Raw genomic sequence first — 18,898 nt, 5'->3', positions numbered from 1 at the left:
CTGGTGGGCTTACCACACAGAGTGGGATTTGCCCCAGTGGGCTCTGGTGCCTGTTGAGACTGCCCATTCATTGTGCCACTTGTGGGGTTAATTGGGCAGTGTTCTGCTGTGATCTGAAGTCAATCTCTAAGTATGTTGGTTTTGGGGCCTTTTGGAAAGGGCTCTAGTGCAGGCCCAGGTCAGCCACTGCCTATGACTGGCCGGGGGCCACCTGGTAGGAGCTACAAAGCGATCCTCAGTTGGTCACTGCCTGTGCTAAACCTGGCAGTGCTTGGAAGAGGCCACACTTCGAACTGAGGACGTCTGCCATCAGTACCAGCCCTGGGGTAGCTCTGCAAAATGCTGGGACACACCAAGGCCTACTGCCACTGTGATGCAAGGTCTCTGATCCTGCTCCTCTCACAAGAACGCAGGATATGGTGAGGCCAAAAAGGAGCACCCACGGAGCCATAGATAGAAGGTTCATACCGCTATACTCTCGCTGGCAGCTGGGTTGGAGATACAGGAAGCAGGAGCAGCAATCCGCAATCTGCCGTTCACTTCTCTGCCAACCAACCAACCCACCAACCAACCCCCTAGCATAGCCATGGAAGTTATATTCGTGGCTAATGGCTAACCAGTAACAGCTGATGGCCAACTAGTCACAGCTGACGGCCATCTACCACCTGAGGCAGCACCTTTCCACGTGAGGCTGAGAGCCTGGAAACTGTTCTCTGGGACTCTGTCCCCACAGCCACCAGCTGCCAGTTACAGACTCTGGTAAGGTTCAGCTGCAAATAAAGCCACCTGCAGTATGGAGCTGGGTAGGTGGGGTCTCAGTGAGTCAGCAAGGCAGAGCTGCAGAGTTCACCAGACCAATCAGATTCCAATTTTGCTGTAAGTGTAGTGGGCGGGCTCAACTCAGGAAAGATGGCTCCTGCCTGCCGGCTGCAGTGGAAGAGGACTCCATAGGGAAAATGCCAACGGTCCTCCAGGCCTCCCCCTGAGGCCACCCACATCAGTCTGTCTCCCGTATGTCTCTGACGCCCCTCTAGTCACCATCTCTCCGCAGTACCCCAGGGTGAGTACCTGCAAGTGAGTGAATCTGCATGTAGGAACTTTAAGAGCATGGCTGGGTTTCCCGCAGACTTCTGTGCCACCCCACTGTTTTTCACAGCCAGATATTGTGGGGACTCCTCTTCCTGGCACCAGTAGTCCTGGCTGGGGAGCCTGGTGTGAGGCTGCGATTTCTTGCTCCTCCATGGGGAGCCTCTGTGGCCACGAAGCCCTCCCAATTTTCATCCACCACACAGAGGTTTGGGGCCTGCCCATTTCGAGTTTCTGCCCCTCCCACCAGTCTCAAAGTGGCTCCTTCTTTATATCCTTAGTTATAAAACTTCTGTTCAGCCAGGCTTCAGATGGTTCTCCAGGTTGATTGTTTTATAATTTAGTTGTAATTTTGATGTGTTCATGGTATGACGCAGGCACAGTGTTTATCTACTCCACCATCTTGAATTGTTCTCCCAATTTGTACTTAATCCTTTCGGCTTTTCACCCAGCCCTCCAATCCCCCTCCCATTTGGCAACCATCAGTTTGTTCTGTGTCTATGAGTCTGTTTTGTTTGTTCATTTATTTTGTTCTTTAGATTCCACATGTAAGTGAAATCATATGGTATTTATCTTTCACTGTCTCACTTATTTCACTTAGCATAAGACCCTTTAGGTCCATCCATGTTGTCGCAAATGGTAAGATTTTATTCTTTTTTATGGCTAAGTAATATTCCATCACATATTTTTACAACTTTTTCTTTATCCTATTGTCTATTGATGAGCACTTAGGTTGCTTCCTTATCTTGGCTACTGTAAATATAAGGGTGCATACATCTTTTTGAATTCATGTTTTTGATTTCTTCGAATAAATACCCAGGATTGGAATTTCTGGGTCATAAGGTACTTCTAGTTTTAATTTTTCGAAGAACCGCCATAGTGTTTTCTATAGTGGCTGCACCAATTTGCAATACCCCAACAGTGCATGAGGGCTCCCTTTTATCCACATCCTTACAACACTTGTTGATTTATTGATGATAGCCATTCTGACAGGTATGAGGTGATATCTCATTGTGGTTTTAATTTGCATCTCTCTGATAATTAGTGACGTTGAGTGCCTTTTTATATGTCTGTTGGCCATCTGTATGTTCTTTTTGGAGAAATGTCTTTTCAGGTCCTCTGCCAATTTTTTAATCAGATTTTTTTTTTTTTTTTTGGTGTTAAGTTGAATGAGTTCTTTATGTATTTTTTTTTTGTTTGTTTGTTTTTTAATTAGTTTCAGGTTTGGATATTAAGCCCTTATCGCATGTATCATTGGCGAATATCTTCTCACATTCAGTAGGTTGTCTTTTGATTTTGTTAGGGTTTCCTTTGCTGTGCAAAGCTTTTTAGTTTGATGTAGACCCATTTGTTTATTTTTTCTTTTGTTTACCTTGCCCAAGGAGATATATCTGAAAAAATATTACTAAGAACAATGTGAAAGAGTTTACTGCTTATGTTTTCTTCTAGGAGTTTTATGGTTTCAGATCTTACATTTAAGTCTTTAATCCATTTTAAGTTTATTCTTGTATGTGGAGTAAGCTAGTCCAGTTTCATTTCTTGCATGTATTTGTACAGTTTTCCCAACACCGTTTATTGAATAGACTGTCTTTACCCCACTGTATATTTTTGCCTCCATTGCCATAGATTAATTGACCATATAGCCATGGCTTTATTTCTGGGCTCTCTATTCTGTTGCATCGATCTATGTGTCTGTTTTTTATGAGAGTACCGTGCTATTTTGATTACTATAGCCATGTAGTATAGTTGGATATCAGGTATTGTGATACCTCCAAATTTGTTCTTTCTCAAGATTGCTGTGGCTATTCATGGTCTTTTGTGGTTCCTTATAAACTTTAGGATTATTTACTCTAGTTCTGTGAAAAATGCCATTGGTATTTTGATAGGGATTGCATTGAACCTATAGTTTACTTTGGGTAATATGAACATTTTAATGATGTTAATTCTTCCTATCCATGAGCATATTATATGTTTCCATTTATTTTGTATCTTCTTCAATTTTTTTCTTCAATGTCTTAAAATTTTCCGAGTACAGGTTCTTTTACCTCCTTGGCTAGATTTATTCCTAGATATTTTATTATTCTTTGATGCATTTGTAAATGTGATTGTTTTCTTAATTCCTCTTTCTGATAGTTTGTTATTGGTGTATAAAAATACAACTGATTTCTGAATATTAATTTTGTATCCTGCTACTTTACTGAATTCATTTATCAGTTCTAATGTCAGTGGGAGGGACTGAACCTCAGGCTGACTGGCTGTGAGGGATGGCCATGACTACAGATGAGTTATTGTGTGGAGACTGACCCCATGGAGTGGGATTCATCCTAGCAGGGCTCTGATTCCTGCTGAGACCACCCTTTGAGTGTGCCATTTGTGAGCAATTCAGGTGGTGCTCTTTTGTGGTCTGAAGCTGGCCACTGGGTATATTAGTTCTGGGGCCCCTTAGGAGGGACTCCAGTGCAGGCCAAGGCCAGCCCCTGTCTGTGCCCTGCATGGGCTGCTTGTTAAGAACAAAAAGCAATCCCACTTGGTAGCTGCCTGTGCTGGGTCTGGAGGCCTGTGGGAGAGGCCATGCTCTGACCTGAAGTGGCAACCAGTACCTGGCCTGGAGCCCTTCAGCAAGAGTCACAGCGCGCACCAAGGTCAGCCACTGCCTGCCTGGGGCCTTGGGACCTTGGAAAGTTTTTTTTTTAAGTCTGCATCTTGCGTGGAGGCCAGCTGCCCTTGAGAAACAGCTGCTGAAAAACCTCTGGTGGTACGCGTTTTGGGTGAGGTGAGGACCCTGGTATGGGGCTGGGACCCTTTGCTCCTGAGAGGGGACCTCTGCAGCCAAGATGTCCCTCCCAGTTGTCAATCCTCTCATGTGGGTGTAGGACCAGCCTGTTTTGCATCTCTGCCTCTCCTACCAGTCTTTATTTATTTATTTTTTTAGTTTCAGGTGTACATACCAACATAGGAGTTAGACATTTATACCCCTCACAAAGTGAGAATCCCCTCCCCCAAGCTACTGCCCCTCTGACATCTTATATAACTGTTACAATGCCATTTCCTATCTTCCTTGTGCTATACTCCACATCCTATGGATGAATATATATATAATTATAGTTGACATACAATATTATTCTATTTCACCTTCAGGTGTACAGCGCATTGGTCGTGCATCTATACAGTCTATGAAGTGATCTCCTTGGTAAGTCCAATGCCCACCTGGCACTGTACATACTCTTTAAAACATTGTTGATTATATTCCCCGTACTGTATTTCATATCCCCATGCCTGTATTGTGTCTACTATTTTGCACTTTCTAATCCCTTCACCTTCTCCCTTCTACCAGTCTTGATGTGGCTTCTCCTTTATATCCTTAGTTATAGAATTTCTGTTCAGCTAATCTTCAAATGGTTCTCCAGGTTGATTGCTCTATAATTTGGTTATAATTTTGATGTAGTCATGGGAGGAGGCAAGCACAGCTTTTTCCTACTCTGCCATCTTGACAGGAATTCCCTGCATTGACTAATTTTAAAATATTGAAGCAGAATTGCATACCTGGAGTAAATCCTACTTAGTTGTGTCATATTACTCTTTTTATACATTATTGGATTTCACTTGTTGACATTTGGAGGGGGAGGAGATTCTTGAATCTATATTCAGGATGGATATTGGTCTGTAGTTTTATGTATGCAGTTTTTGTATTGTTTGGTGTTGGGATAATTCTGCTTTCATAAAATTGATTGGGAAGTGTTCCCTCCTCTTCCATGTTTATATAAAATTGGTATTATTTTCATTGAAAATATGGTAAAATTATCCAGTGAAACCATCTGGTCCTGGAATTTCCTTTCTTTGGAGATTTTAATACACATTCATTTTCTTTAATGGTTATATGTATATTCTGGTTGTCTATATCTTCTTGGCTGCATTTTGGTACTTTGTACTTTTTTAGGATTCATCAATTTCTGCTCAGCTCTCAAATTAAATGAACATGAATTTATTTTTAGTATCTCTTACTTTTTGAATTTTTTATAATTGTGGTAAAGTATACATGACATAAAATTTACTATCTTAACCATTCTTAAGTGTATAGTTTAGTAGTATTAAGTACATTTACAGTGTCGTACACTCAATCTCAAGAACTTTTTCATTTTGCGAAACCAAGACTCTATGCCCATTAAATAACAACTCTCCATTACCCCCTGTCCCCAGGCCCTGGCAACCACCATTTTACTGTCTGTCTTTATGAATTTGACTACTTTAGATCCCTCATATGATTGGAATCATATAGTATTTGTCTTTTTGTGACTGGCATATTTCATTTAGCATAATGTCCTCAATATTTATCCACTATATAGCACATGTCAGAATTTCCTTCTTCCTTAAGGCTGGATAATATTCCATTGTATGAATATACCATATTTTGTTTATCCTTTCATCCATCAGTGGGCACCTGGATTGCTTCCACATTTTGGCTATTGTGGAAAATGCTGCTATGAACATGAGTGTACAGACATTTCCTTGAGACCTTGATTTTAATTGTTTTGGATAGATAACCAGAAGTGGAATTGCTAGATCACATGGTAATTATATTTTTAATTTTTTTTCTGCTCATTTCTTTTTATTTAATTAAAGTTTATTGGGGTGACAATTGTTAGTAAAGTTACATAGATTTCAGGTGTATAATTCTGTATTACATCATCTGTAAATCCCATTGTGTGTTCACCACCCAGAGTCAGTTCTCCTTCCATCACCATATATTTGATCCCCCTTACCCTCATCTTCAACCCCCCACCCCCCTTACCCTCTGGTAACCACTAAACTATTGTCTGTGTCTATGAGTTTCTGTTTCTCATTTGTTTGTCTTGTTCTTTTGTTATTTTTGGTTTATATACCACATGTCAGTGAAATCATATAGTTCTGTACTTTTTATGTCTGACTTATTTCGCTTAGCATTATACTCTCAAGATCCATCCATCCATGTTGATGGGGATTGCATTAATTCTGTATATTGCTTTGGATAATATGGTCATTTTAACTATGTTGATTCTTCCAATCCATGAGCACAGAATGTCTTTCCATTTCTTTGTGTCTTCTTCAATTTCTTTTAAAAATGTCTTGTCGTTTTCAGGATATAGGTCTTTCACATCTTTGGTTAAGTTTATTCCTAGGTATTTTATTCTTTTGGCTGCAATTGCAGAAGAAATTGGATTTTTTTTTTCATTTCTTTTTCTGAGATTTCATTGTTAGTATATAGGAATGCAATGGACTTTCGTACATTGATTTTGTAGCCGGCAATTTTACTGTATTCGTTGATTGTTTCTAATAGTTTTCTGGTGGAGTGTTTAGGGTTTTCTATTTTACAGCATCATGTCATCTGCAAAGAGTGATAATTTAACTTCTTCATTCCCAATTTGGATGCCTTTTATTTCTTTCTCTTGCCTGATTGCTCTGGCAAGGACTTCCAACACTATGTTGAAAAGCAGAGGTGATAGGGGACAGCCCTGTCGTGTTCCTGAACGAAGAGCAAAGGGCTTCAGTTTTTCACCGTTAATTATGAGATTAGCTGAGGGTTTGTCATATATGGCCTTTATTATGTTGAGGTATTTTCCTTTTATACCTATTTTATTAAGTGTTTAATCATAAATGGATGTTGTATCTTGTCAAATGCTTTTTCTGCATCAATTGATATAATCATATGATTTTGTCCTTTTTTTTGTTTATGTGATGTATCACATTGATGAATTTGCGGATGTTGAACCATCCTTGTGCCCTGGGGATTAACTCCATATGGTTGTGATGAATAATCTTTTTAATGTATCACTGCATTCAATTTGCTAGAGTTTTGTTTAGGATTTTTGCATCTGTATTCATCAGAGATATTGGTCTGTAGTTCTCTTTTTTCTTTGCATTGTCTTACCCGGTTTTGGTATCAGGGTAATGTTGGCCTCATAAAATGAGTTAGGGAGTACTGTCTCTTCTTCAATTTTTTGGAAGAGTTTGAGCAGGATTGGTATTAGATCCTCTTTGAAGGTTTGGTAGAATTCACTAGTGAAGCCATCTGGTCCCCGACTTTTGCTTTTGGGAAGGTTTTGGATGACTGGTTCAATTTCCTTACTGTTGATTGGTCAGTTTAGATTTTCCAGTGCTTCATGGTTCAGCCTTGGAAGGCTATATGTTTCTAAGAACTTGTCCATTTCTTCTAGGTTGTTGAATTTGGTGGCATATTGTCCTTCATAGTATTCTTAGATGATCTTTTGTATTTCTGTGGCATCCGTGATAACTTCCCCTATTTCATTTCTGATTTTATTGGTGTCTTCTCTCCCTTTATTTTAGTGAGTCTAGCAAGGGTTTGTCAATTTTGTTAATCTTTTCAAAGAACCAGCTCTTTGCCACATTGATTTTTCTATTGTCTTTTTGTTCTCTATTTCATTTAGTTCTGCTCTGATATTTGTTATTTCCTTTCTCCTGCTGACCTTGGGTTTCATTTGTTCTTCTTTTTCTAGTTCTTCAAGGTGTAACATGAGGTTGTTTATTTGGGATTTTTCTTGTTTCTTGAGATAGGCCTGTAATGATATAAATTTCCCTCTTTAAACGGCTTTTGGTGCATCCCAAAAATTTTGGTAGGATGTCTTTTCATTGTCTTTTGTTTCTATGTATCTTTTCATCTCTCTTCTAATTTCTTCTTTGTCCTGGACGTTCTTTAAAAGTATGTTGTTTAATTTCCATGTATTTGTAGTTTTTCCTGCTTTGTTGTTGCAGTTGATATCCAATTTCAAAGCCTTGTGATCAGAGAATATGCTTGGTATGATTTCCATCTTCTTAAACTTGCTAAGGCTGATTTTATGTCCCAATATGTGGTCTATCCTTGAGAATGTTCCGTGTGCACTAGAAAAGAATGTATAGTCTGATGTTTTAGGATGAAGTGCTCTATATATGTCAATTATGTCCATTTCATCTAATGTGTCATTAAGGCTGCTATTTTGTTATTTATTTTCTGTTTGGATGATCTATTCATAGCTCTCAATGATGTATTTAGGTCCCCTAGTATAATTGTGTTTTGGTCAATTTCTCCCTTTAGTTCTGCTAGTAGTCGCTTGGTATATTTCAGTGCTCCCCAATTGGGGGCATAAATATTGATGACTGTTATGTCTTCTTGTTGTATAGTTCCCTTTACCATTATGAAATGTCCATCTTTGTCTTGTTACCTTTTTTACCCTGAAGTCTGTTTCATCTGATATCAATATAGCTACACCTGATTTTCTCTGGATACCATTTGATTGGAGTGTCAATTTCCACCCTTTCACTTTGAGTCTATGCTTGTCCTTGTAGCTGAGATGTGTCTCTTGGAGACAGCATATGGTTGGGTTTAGTTTTTTGATCCATCTGCTACTCTGTACCTTTTTATTGGTGAGTTCAGTCCATTTACATTTAGTGTGATTATTGATATATGATTATTTCCTATCATTCTGTCTTTAGTTTTCTGGTAAGACTGTGTCTCCATTGTTTCTTTGCCTTTTTGTTGTTGTGTATTATTTCTCTGTAGTGGTATTCTATGATTTTTCCCTCTGTTTCTTCTTTTATTACAGTATATATTTCAGTTCTGGATTTTTTTTGAGTGGTTACCCTTAAGTTTATGTAAAAGAATGTTTGATATTTAGAGTATTCCATGTTCTTAGCATGCCTACTTTCTCCATTCCCATATTCCTATTCAGGCCTTTACTCTCCCCTTTTTATGTTTTGGTTGCCACAAATTGTCCCTGTTGATGGTGGTCAAATAGCCTCCTTTAGTATTTCTTGTAGTGCAGGTCATGTGTTAGAAAATATATGGTGATGGAAGGAAAACTGACTCTGGGTGGTGAACACACAATGGAATTTATAGATAATGTAATACAGAATTGTACATCTGAAATCTATGTAATTTTACTAGCAATTGTCACCCCAATAAATTAAAAAAAAAAAGAAAACTGTCAGCTTCTGTATGTCTGGAAAGGTCTTTATTCCTCCTTCATATCTAAAGGATGTCTTTGATGGGCACATTATTCTTGGCTCACAATTTTTCTGTTTCAATAGTTTGAATATTTGATTCCATTTGCTCCTTGCTTGTAGAGCATCTGCTGATAAATCTGATTATAATCTAATGGGCTTTCCTTTGTAGGTTACCGTCTTCTTTTCCCTGGCTGCCTTGAGGATTCTTTCTTTGTCATTGATTTTTGACAGCTTCATAAAATGGGCCTTGGAGAAGTCCTATTGGGGTTGAGGTAATTAGGTGTTCTATTTGCTACTTGGATTGAAAGATCCAATTCTTTCCAAAAGTTTGGGAAGTTCTCATAGACTATATGTTTGAATATACTCTCTGTTCCCTTCTCTCTTTCTTCTCCTTCTGGTATGCCCATTATTCTTATATTGCTCTTTCTGATGGAGTCAGAAAGTTCTTGTAGAGTTCTTTCATTTCTTTTAAGTCTCAAGTCTCTTTCTTCTTCCATCCGTGTCATTTCCAGGTTTCTATCTTCAATGTCACTGATTCTTTCCTCCTTCTGGTCAACTCTACTACCTAAGCTGGTTATTTCATTCTTAATTTCTTCTATTGAGTTCTTAATCTCCAGAAATTCTATTTGGTTCTTTCTAAAATTTCAATCTCTTTGGTAAAATATTCATGTTGTTCTTTGATTGTGTTTCTGAGTTCATTAAGTTGTCTTTCCATGTTTTGTTGCATCTCATTATGTTTTTTCATAACTGCAATCTTGAATTCTCTGTCATTTAAGTCACATATTTCCATAAATTTAACTTCATTTTCTGGAAACTTTTCACTTTCTTTCTGAGCTGTCTTGTTGCCTTGGTTATTCATGGCAATTACTGATTTATTATTTCTCTTCCTAGACATCTACAGGAGTGGGTTCTGCAACAGGTTGATAGGACGAAGTCTTTCTTTTGTTTTCCCATACGTGTTGGTAGAATGTTTTATTTTCTTTCCAACTGCAGCCCTTTTTTCTCTCTCACACTGTATTGTTATGTTTTCTCTGCACTATTCAAGCTTCTCACACAATGGGGGGATTCCCTGGACGGCAGGCTTCTCCTCTATTAATAGTTCACCTGGGTTGTAGGGCACCACGGCCGTGTGGGGTGCGGAGAGCTTTTGAAGTTCGAAAACTCTTCCTGCACCAGGTTAAGAGCCCGTATGTTTCAGCAGCTCTGTTCACTCCTGCAGGGATCCGCCCAGATAGGTGGGGCCAGGGGCGGGGTGAGTTGTGAGAGGTGGCCCAGAGCAATGGCGGCAACCACCAGCACAGCCAGTCCTGCTTCCACAGCTCCCTCCCCTTTGCTGGAACTAGTTGGTCTGCGAATCTGCATCTGTGAACCACAGTTCTCAGAACAGCAAATATTCTGTTCTTTTGATCTGACACTGCTACTCTTCCGCTTCTAGCACTGGGCAGGTGGGGGCGGGGCGAGCTCTGGGAGGGGAGGGAAGGGGCGGCTAGTCTCAGTGCCTAAGGCTTCCGTTCTGCTTGGCAGTGAGGGCTTAAACCACCGTTTTCAGCCTTCTTCCCCCAGTCTTTGCTCCGAGGTCTCTGCCATGAGCATGGGTTCACCCGTGTTATATGCTGCCCCCTCAGCCCTGTGGGCTGTAAATGGGGCCCTAGCAGTCCGAGTTCTTCCCTCTCCCACATTCCGGGATTTCGGAAGCTTGGAGCACTGAGCTAGGTCTGCGCCCTCGCCTGAGTGGCTCCCTCTCCGCACTTCTCCCTTCCCTCCTCTTCCCCAATTTGCCCCCCTTTAGGGTTTTTCTGTAGTGGGCCTCTTAGTCTTGCCTGTCTGCTGTGCAGGGAATCCTTTGTGGAGTTATAGTTGTTCAGTTTGTTGTAAATTTGAGAGCAGATTTCAAGAAGCTCGCCTCACACTGCCATTTTTTGACGTCTTAAATGGTTTTCTTGTAGACGGCAGTTAGTTGTGGGTTGCCTTTTTTTTTTTTTTTTGCTATTGAAACTTATTTTTTTGATTTTTTATTAGTTTCAGATGTACAAAACAATGTAATAGTTAGACATTACACTCCTCACAACATGATAACCCCCCAGTCTACTATCCCTCTGACATCGTATATAGCTGTTACAATTCCATTGTCTATATCCCCTATGTTGTACTCCATGACTATATATACAGAGGGTGCCAAAAAAAGCATACACATTTTAAGACAGGGAAAACTGTATTGAAATTGTAATACTCAATATACACCAATAACAAAAAATCAATACAAGTCACATTTGACTTCTGCAATTACAAGAGGTGCTGAAAGTGGTTACCATCAGCATAATTTTAATACAGTTTCTTTCTTCCTTAAAATGTGTATACATTTTGTTGGCACCCTCTGTACATATATTTAATTATAGTTGACATTCAGTATTATTCAGCTTCAGTTTCAGGTGTACAGCACAGTGGTCAGGCATCTACACAGTCCATGAGGTGGTTTCCTTGATAAACCAAATGCCCTTCTGACACCCTACAAAATCTTTACAACATTATTGATTATATTCCCCCAACTGTCTTTCATATCCCTGTGGCAATATTGTGACTACCAATTTGTATTTTCTAATCCCTTTACCTTCTACCCCATCCCTACGCCCCTTCTATCTATCAACTTTTTTTCCTTATACCATATCTCTGAGTCTATTTCCATTTTGTTTGTTTATTCTGTTCTTTAGATTCCACATGTAAGTGAGATGATTCTGTTTGACTTATTTCACCTAGCATAATGTTCTCTAGTTCCATCCATGTCGTTGCAATGGTAAGATTTCATTCTTCTTTGTGGCCAAGTAATATTCCATTGTACAAATGTACAACAGTTTCTTTTTCCAGTTGTCTACCAGTGAGCATTTCGGTTGTTTCCGCAGTTTAGGTATTGTGAATAGCACTGCAATGAATACAGGGGTGCATATATTGTTTTCAAATTAGTGTTTTGGATTTATCTTTTTGTTTTTTTATCTATGCTTACAGTCTCTGTATTTTAATTGGTGAATTTAGACCACTGATATTTAAAGTAATTATTGATGTAGTTGTATTAATAGCTGCTATGTGTATCACTGTATTCTATTGTCCTTATCGTTTCTTTCTTTCTTTCTTTCTTTCTTTTTTTTTTTTTTTTGTAGTCTTTGACTCTTTTAATACCTTCTCTGGTTTCAATTGAGCTTTTTATGTAATTCTATATTTTTCTCTTCTCAGTGTATCTATCCATTATGTTTCTTTTTAAAACACTTTTTTTTAAATTAAATTTATTGGGGTGACAATTGTTAGTAAAATTACTTAGATTTCAGGTTTACCATTCTGTATTACATCATCTATAAATCCCATTGTGTGTTCATCACCCAGAGTCAGTTCTACTTCCATCACCATATATTCGATCCCCCTTACCCTCATCTCCCACCCCCCACCCCCCGACCCCCTTACCCTCTGGCAACCACTAAACTATTGTCTGTGTCTATGAGTTTCTGTTTCTCATTTGTTTGTCTTGTTCTTTTGTTTAAAACACTTTTTAGTGGTTGCCCTTGAGTATGAAATATACATTTACAACTAATCCAAGTCCTTCTTCAAATAACACTATAGCACTTCATAAGTGGTGCAGTTACCTTATAAGAGAGTATTCCCAATTCTTCCCTCTCATCCCTTGTAACACGCTATTATTCATTTCACTTTATCCATAAGGTATAATCACCAAATACATCATTACTATTACTATGTTGAACAAATTGTTGTCTGTGCAATCAATTAAGAATAAGTTTTTATTTCCCCTGTTGTCTTTTGTATTTCCCTTGAAATCTCTTCTTAAATAATGTGTGAGATCCACAGTTTTGTGTTGGTTTTTTTTTTAATTGGGGAAGGGGAGCAGGACTTTATTGGGGAACAGTGTGTATTTCCAGGACTTTTTTCCAAGTTAAGTGTTTGTCCTTTCAATCTTAGTTGTGGAGGGTGCTGTTCAGCTTCAAGTTGTTGTCCTTTCAGTCTTAGTTGTGGAGGGCGCAGCTCAGCTCCAGGTCCAGTTGCCATTGCTAGTTGCAGGGGGCGCAGCCCACCATCCCTTTTGGGAGTCGAACCGTCAACCTTATGGTTGAGAGCCCACTGGTCCATGTGGGAATCGAACTGGCAGCCTTCAGTGTTAGGTACACGGAGCTCCAACCACCTGAGCCACGGCGCAGGCCCCACAGTTTTTACAGTTGTAAAAAACTCATATACAGGAACCCTATTGTGGTAAGGTGTCAGGGGAGGGAAATTGTTCTATTGTCCTATGATGAGATCTCCATCTTTTACCTGGCCTGGCTCCTAGACTGTGAACTTCAAAAGTACTTCTCAATTTTTTTTTTCCTCAGGTGAGATAGGAGCGCTAAAAAGTGCTGGAGTTGGGTATTTTCATTTCCCCAGTTCAGTTAGTATCTGGTAAAACCCGAGTCAGTTAGTATTTGGTAAAATAACTCCTCTTAAGTGCAGGCTTTGTTTAGGACAACACAATGCTGTGGGGATATTTAAAATAGCCACTATTCCCCTCTGCCTACCAGATGCAGAAGAGGATATTTCTCCATTCTTTACTGTGAGACCCTGGTAGGGTACCTGGAAGTATAACTCATGAGAGTGTCAGAGACCACTAACACTGGGCTTCCCTGGAGTTTTTAACTTTCAAACTTGTCCACACTAAAATTCCAACAATTCATCAATTACAGTTTAAATTTTCCTACGCTGGCACTACTTCACACAGAGTTTTCTGCTCCTGGGCTTCTATTCCAGCAAGCTGAGATTTTCTTTTCCTATTGGGCTATCTATTCAATTTGTGGGGAAGAAGTTTGACCTATGATCACAGTTCTCTGAGGGATCAAAGAAGAGTTGTTGATTTTGGGGGGTTTTGTTTTGTTTGTTTCTTTCTTGTTGTGTGTATGAAGTGATGCCTTCCAAACGCCTTACATGCCACACCAGAAGCTGGAAGCATCCCATGTCTTTTTTATAATTCTGCATTCTGGGACATTTTCTTAACTTTATCTTTTATTGAAGTTTTTTGTTTTAGAAATTGTTTTAAATTTCTAAGAATTCTTTATTCTCCAAAGGTGCCTTTTTCATAGCATCCTTTTTCTTCTTTTCTTTGTGGATGCAGTATTTTCTGTGTGTATTTAGTAGCACTTCACTGAAGTTTCAGGCATGATGGAGGAAATACCAGGCAAGGGAGGAAAATTGTAAATGGATAGCAGATATTACCTCTCTAACAGAATGTCACCCATGCCCCTCTGAAGGGGCTTCCTACGGGCTGTCCCTCTCCTTAGCTTCCCAACCTGATACCCTGTGCGGGAAAGATGATTGTCCAACAACTGAATAATTTTTGGCCATGTGCTCCCTACCTGAGTCCAGATCTACAGCTCTCACCTTCACATTAGAGAGAGGCAGTTATTGTTCTGTTCCCCACTCCCAGGCCAAATGTATTTTCTGCTCCAGCATAACACTCCACATAAACATTTTCTTCCTCAGACATTCTCATACCTGCCTCCCACAGTGCTGACCTGGTCCCCATGGCCCACCCAAGGCAGTCACAATACTCAGCAGCATATTTCATGGAGTGGATTGTTTTTAATGTTAAATAACAATATACGTAGTGGAAACAACAATCCAGGCTAGTTCTTCTTTACAATCTTTTCTCCAACAGGAGTCAACAGCAATCCAAACCTGCATGTCTCTTGATGTGGTCCAAACTGAGTATCCCTGTGAGCAAAAGTCTGGGCAAAAATATGCACACACATCTCTCAAGAGTAAATAATAATTTTCAGGGGCAGTCCAGTCCAGACCCATGTTTATCATAAAAAATGAAACTCTGAGGAAGCACAATACTGTAAAAGTACACCCCAATTATGTCATTGCTCAGCACATTTAACGTTTTAATTGGACAGGATAGCATTTGCTGATTGCTTACAATGTACCAGGGACATGAATTACCTTCATTTCAAAGAAGGAAAGTGAGGCTCCCAGGTGTCACCTGCCCAGGGTCACAAAACTAATAAATGGCAGACAGGAAATTGCACCAGGACTGTGAAACCACCGCCAACCCATGTAACTGCTACAACATGCTGTACTGGTTTCCACCAGCCATATTCAGGTTAATGGTGATCGCACAATCTTCTCTAAGATCAGTGGGTGGATACCTGAGATACCTTAGTCTGAGTAAACAACCAGTTCTGGGTAGTTTGCTTCTAAGTGAACTGATGTCCTTTCTTCTGGAGACAGAAAACTGCCACCAGTTTTTTTTTTTTTTTTAATTTTCCATAGAAGCCATTCATCAAAGTAATACTTGCACACACTTAAAAAACAAAATAGTGCTAAAGAGCTCACAATAAAACACAGCAATATCCTGTCTGACTCCCTCTGCAAGTCCTGCACCCTAGAGGCAGCAACTTTAAACTATTTTACCAGTCTTTGGCTGTTTCTTCTGGCACTTACCACTCCCAGCTCCCTTCTCCCTGGCCATCTCCCACTCGGAGGCTGAAGAGCCAGATACAGTCTTAGACTCCCTTGCAGCTACAGATGGCCGTGTGTCCCAGTTATGGCCATGAGATGTGCTGGGGGCAAACTTCTGAACTGGATTTGGCTTTCCTGAGACACACATAGCTGACACTGTCTCCTTCCTTCTTCTTTCTACCTTGAATATAGTCGTGTTGCCTGGAGCTGTGACAGCAATCTTGTGAGCATGAGGGGATAAGAATGAAGATGAAAACTCAACACATTAAGGAAGAAAAAATTAGAAAGAGCCTGGTTCCTTCATGATACCATTGAGCAGCTGAACCCATGCCACACTTTTGTTAACAATAAATTAACTTCCTGAAAAAAGAAAGAAAGAAAGAAAGAAAGAAAGAAAGAAAGAAAGAAAGAAAGAAAGAAAGAAAGAAAGAAAGAAAGAAAAGAAAGAGAGAGAGAGAGAGAGAAAGAAAGAAAGAAAGAAGGAAGGAAGAAAGAAAGAAAGAAAGAAAGAAAGAAAGAAAGAAAGAAAGAAAGAAAGAAAGCAAGCAACCAAGCATGTGTGTCTCAGTCACTCTCAGTTGTTTTGTTTCTTTGTTTGTTTGTTGTTGTTTTGGTTGCTGAAAGGATTTTTACCTTTCAGCAAGGCTGGTTAAAATATAATATGCTTACGTTACTATTTATTTTTATTTTTATTTTCTATTTTAATTAAAGTTTACTGGGGTGAAAATTTTTAGTAAAGTTACATAAATTTTAGGTGTACAATTCTGTAATACATCATCTATAAATCCCATTGTGTGTTCACCACCCAGAGTCAGTTCTCCTTCCATCACCATATATTTGATCCCCCTTACCCTCATCTACCACACCCTCCCCCCCTTACCATCTGGTAAACACTAAACTGTTGTCTCTGTCTATGAGTTTTTGTTTCTCATTTCTTTGTCTTGTTGTTTTGTTGTTCTTCATTTATATACCACATATCAGTGAAATCATATGGTTCTCTGCTTTTACTTTCTGACTTATTTCGCTTACCATTATATTCTCAAGATCCATCCGTGTTGTCACAAATGGTCCTATTTCATCTTTTCTTACCACCGAATAGTATGCCATTGTGTATATTTACCACAAATTCTTTATCCATTCATCTGTCGAAGGACATTTTGGTTGTTTCCATGTGTTGGTCACCGTAAATAAAGCTGCAGTGAACATTGGAGCACACGTGTCTTTATGGATAAATGTTTTCAGATTTTTTGGGTAGATACCTACGAGTGGGATTGCTGGGTCATATGGTAATTCTATTTTTAATTTTTTGAGGAACCTCCACACTGCCTTCCATAGTGGCTGCGCTAGTCTGAATTCCAACCAACAGTGTACGAGGGTTCCTTTTTCTCCACAGCCTCTCCAACACTTGTTACTGTTTGTCTTGTTGATGATAGCCATTCTGACTGGGGTGAGGTGATATCTCATTGTGGTTTTGATTTGCATTTCTCTGATAATTAGTGATGTTGAGCATTTTTTCATATGTCTATTTGCCATGTACATGTCCTCTTTGGAGAAATGTCTCTTCAGGTCCTCTGCCCATTTTTCAATTGGGTTGTTTGTTTTTTGTTGTTGAGTTGCATGAGTTCCTTGTATATTTTGGATATTAGCCCCTTATCGGAGGCACTGTTTGCAAAAATCTTCTCCCATTCACGTGGTTGCCTCTTCATTTTGTCGATGGTTTCTTTTGCTGTGCAGAAGCTTTTAAGTTTGATATAGTCTCATTCATTTATTTTAGCTTTTACTTTCCTTGCCTTTGGAGTCAAATTCATAAAATGCTCTTTGAACCCAAGGTCCATAAGTTTACTACCTATGTTTTCTTCTATGCAGTTTATTGTATCAGGTCTTATGCTTAAGTCTCTGATGCATTTTGAATTAATTTTGGTACATGGTGACAGATAGCAGTCCAGTTTCATTCTGTTGCACGTGTCTTTCCAATTCTCCGAACACCATTTATTGAAGAGGCTGTCTTTTCTCCATTGTATGTTTTTTGCTTCCTTGTAAAAAATTATCTGTCCATGTTTATGGGGGTTTATTTATGTGTTCTCAAATCTCTTCCACCGGTCTACGTGTCTGTTTTTCTGTCAATACCATGCTGTTTTGATTATTCTAACCCTGTAGTACAAGCTAAAGTCAGGGGGTATGATACCTCCAGCATTGTTCTTTTTTCTTAAGACTGCTTTGGCTATTTGGGGTCTTTTGTGGTTCCAAACAAATCTGATGATTTTAAGTTCAATTATTTAAAAACTGCCATTGGGATTTTGATGGGGATTGCATTAACTCTATATATTGCTTTGGATAATATGGCCATTTTAACTATGTTGATTCTTCCAATCCATGAGCACAGAATGTCTTTCCATTTCTTTGTGTCTTCTTCAATTTCTTTTAAAAATGTCTTGTAGTTTTCAGCACATAAGTCTTTAACATCCTTGGTTAAGTTTATTCCTAGGCATTTTATTCTTTTTGCTGCAATTGCAAAAGGAATTGTCTTTTGTATGTCTTTTTCTGAGATTTCATTGTTAGTATATAGCAATGCAATGGACTTTTGTACGTTGATTTTGTAGCCGGCAATATTACTATATTTGTTGACTGTTTCTAATAGCTTTTCGCTGATGTCTTTAGGGTTTTCTATATATAGCATCATGTCATCTGCAAAGAGTGATAATTTAACTTCTTCATTCCCAATTTGGATGCCTTTTATTTCTTTCTCTTGCCTGATTGCTCTGGCAAGGACTTCCAACACTATGTTGAAAAGCAGAGGTGATAGGGGACAGCCCTGTCGTCTTCCTGACGTAGAGCAAAGGGCTTCAGTTTTTCACCATTAATTATGAGATTAGCTGAGGGTTTGTCATATATGGCCTTTATTATGTTAAGGTATTTTCCTTCTATACCTATTTTATTAAGTGTTTTAATCATAAATGGATGTTGTAAATTGTCAAATGCTTTTTCTGCATCAATTGATATAATCATATGATTTTTGTCCTTTATTTTGTTTATGTGATGGATCACATTGATGGATTTGCGGATGCAAATGGGCACACATCTCCATTCTTGTGCCCCGGGGATGAACCCCACTTGGTCGTGATGAATAATTTTTTTAAATGTATTGTTGTATTTGATTTGCTAGAATTTTGTTTAGGAGTTTTGCATCTGTATTCATTAGAGATATTGGTCTGTAGTTTTCTTTTTTGTGTTGTCCTTACCGGGTTTTGGTATCAGGGTAATGTTGGCCTCATAAAATGAGTTAAGGAGTACTGTCTCTTCTTCAATTTTTTGGAAGAGTTTGAGCAGGATTGGTATTAGATCCTCTTTG

Source organism: Rhinolophus sinicus, chromosome 18 (genome assembly GCF_057876585.1).
Source record: "Rhinolophus sinicus isolate RSI-liver-muscle chromosome 18, RSI-T2T, whole genome shotgun sequence".
Classification (NCBI taxonomy): Eukaryota; Metazoa; Chordata; class Mammalia; order Chiroptera; family Rhinolophidae; genus Rhinolophus; species Rhinolophus sinicus.
The sequence above is the reverse complement of the archived record's forward strand: the minus strand, read 5'-3'. Positions refer to the sequence as shown.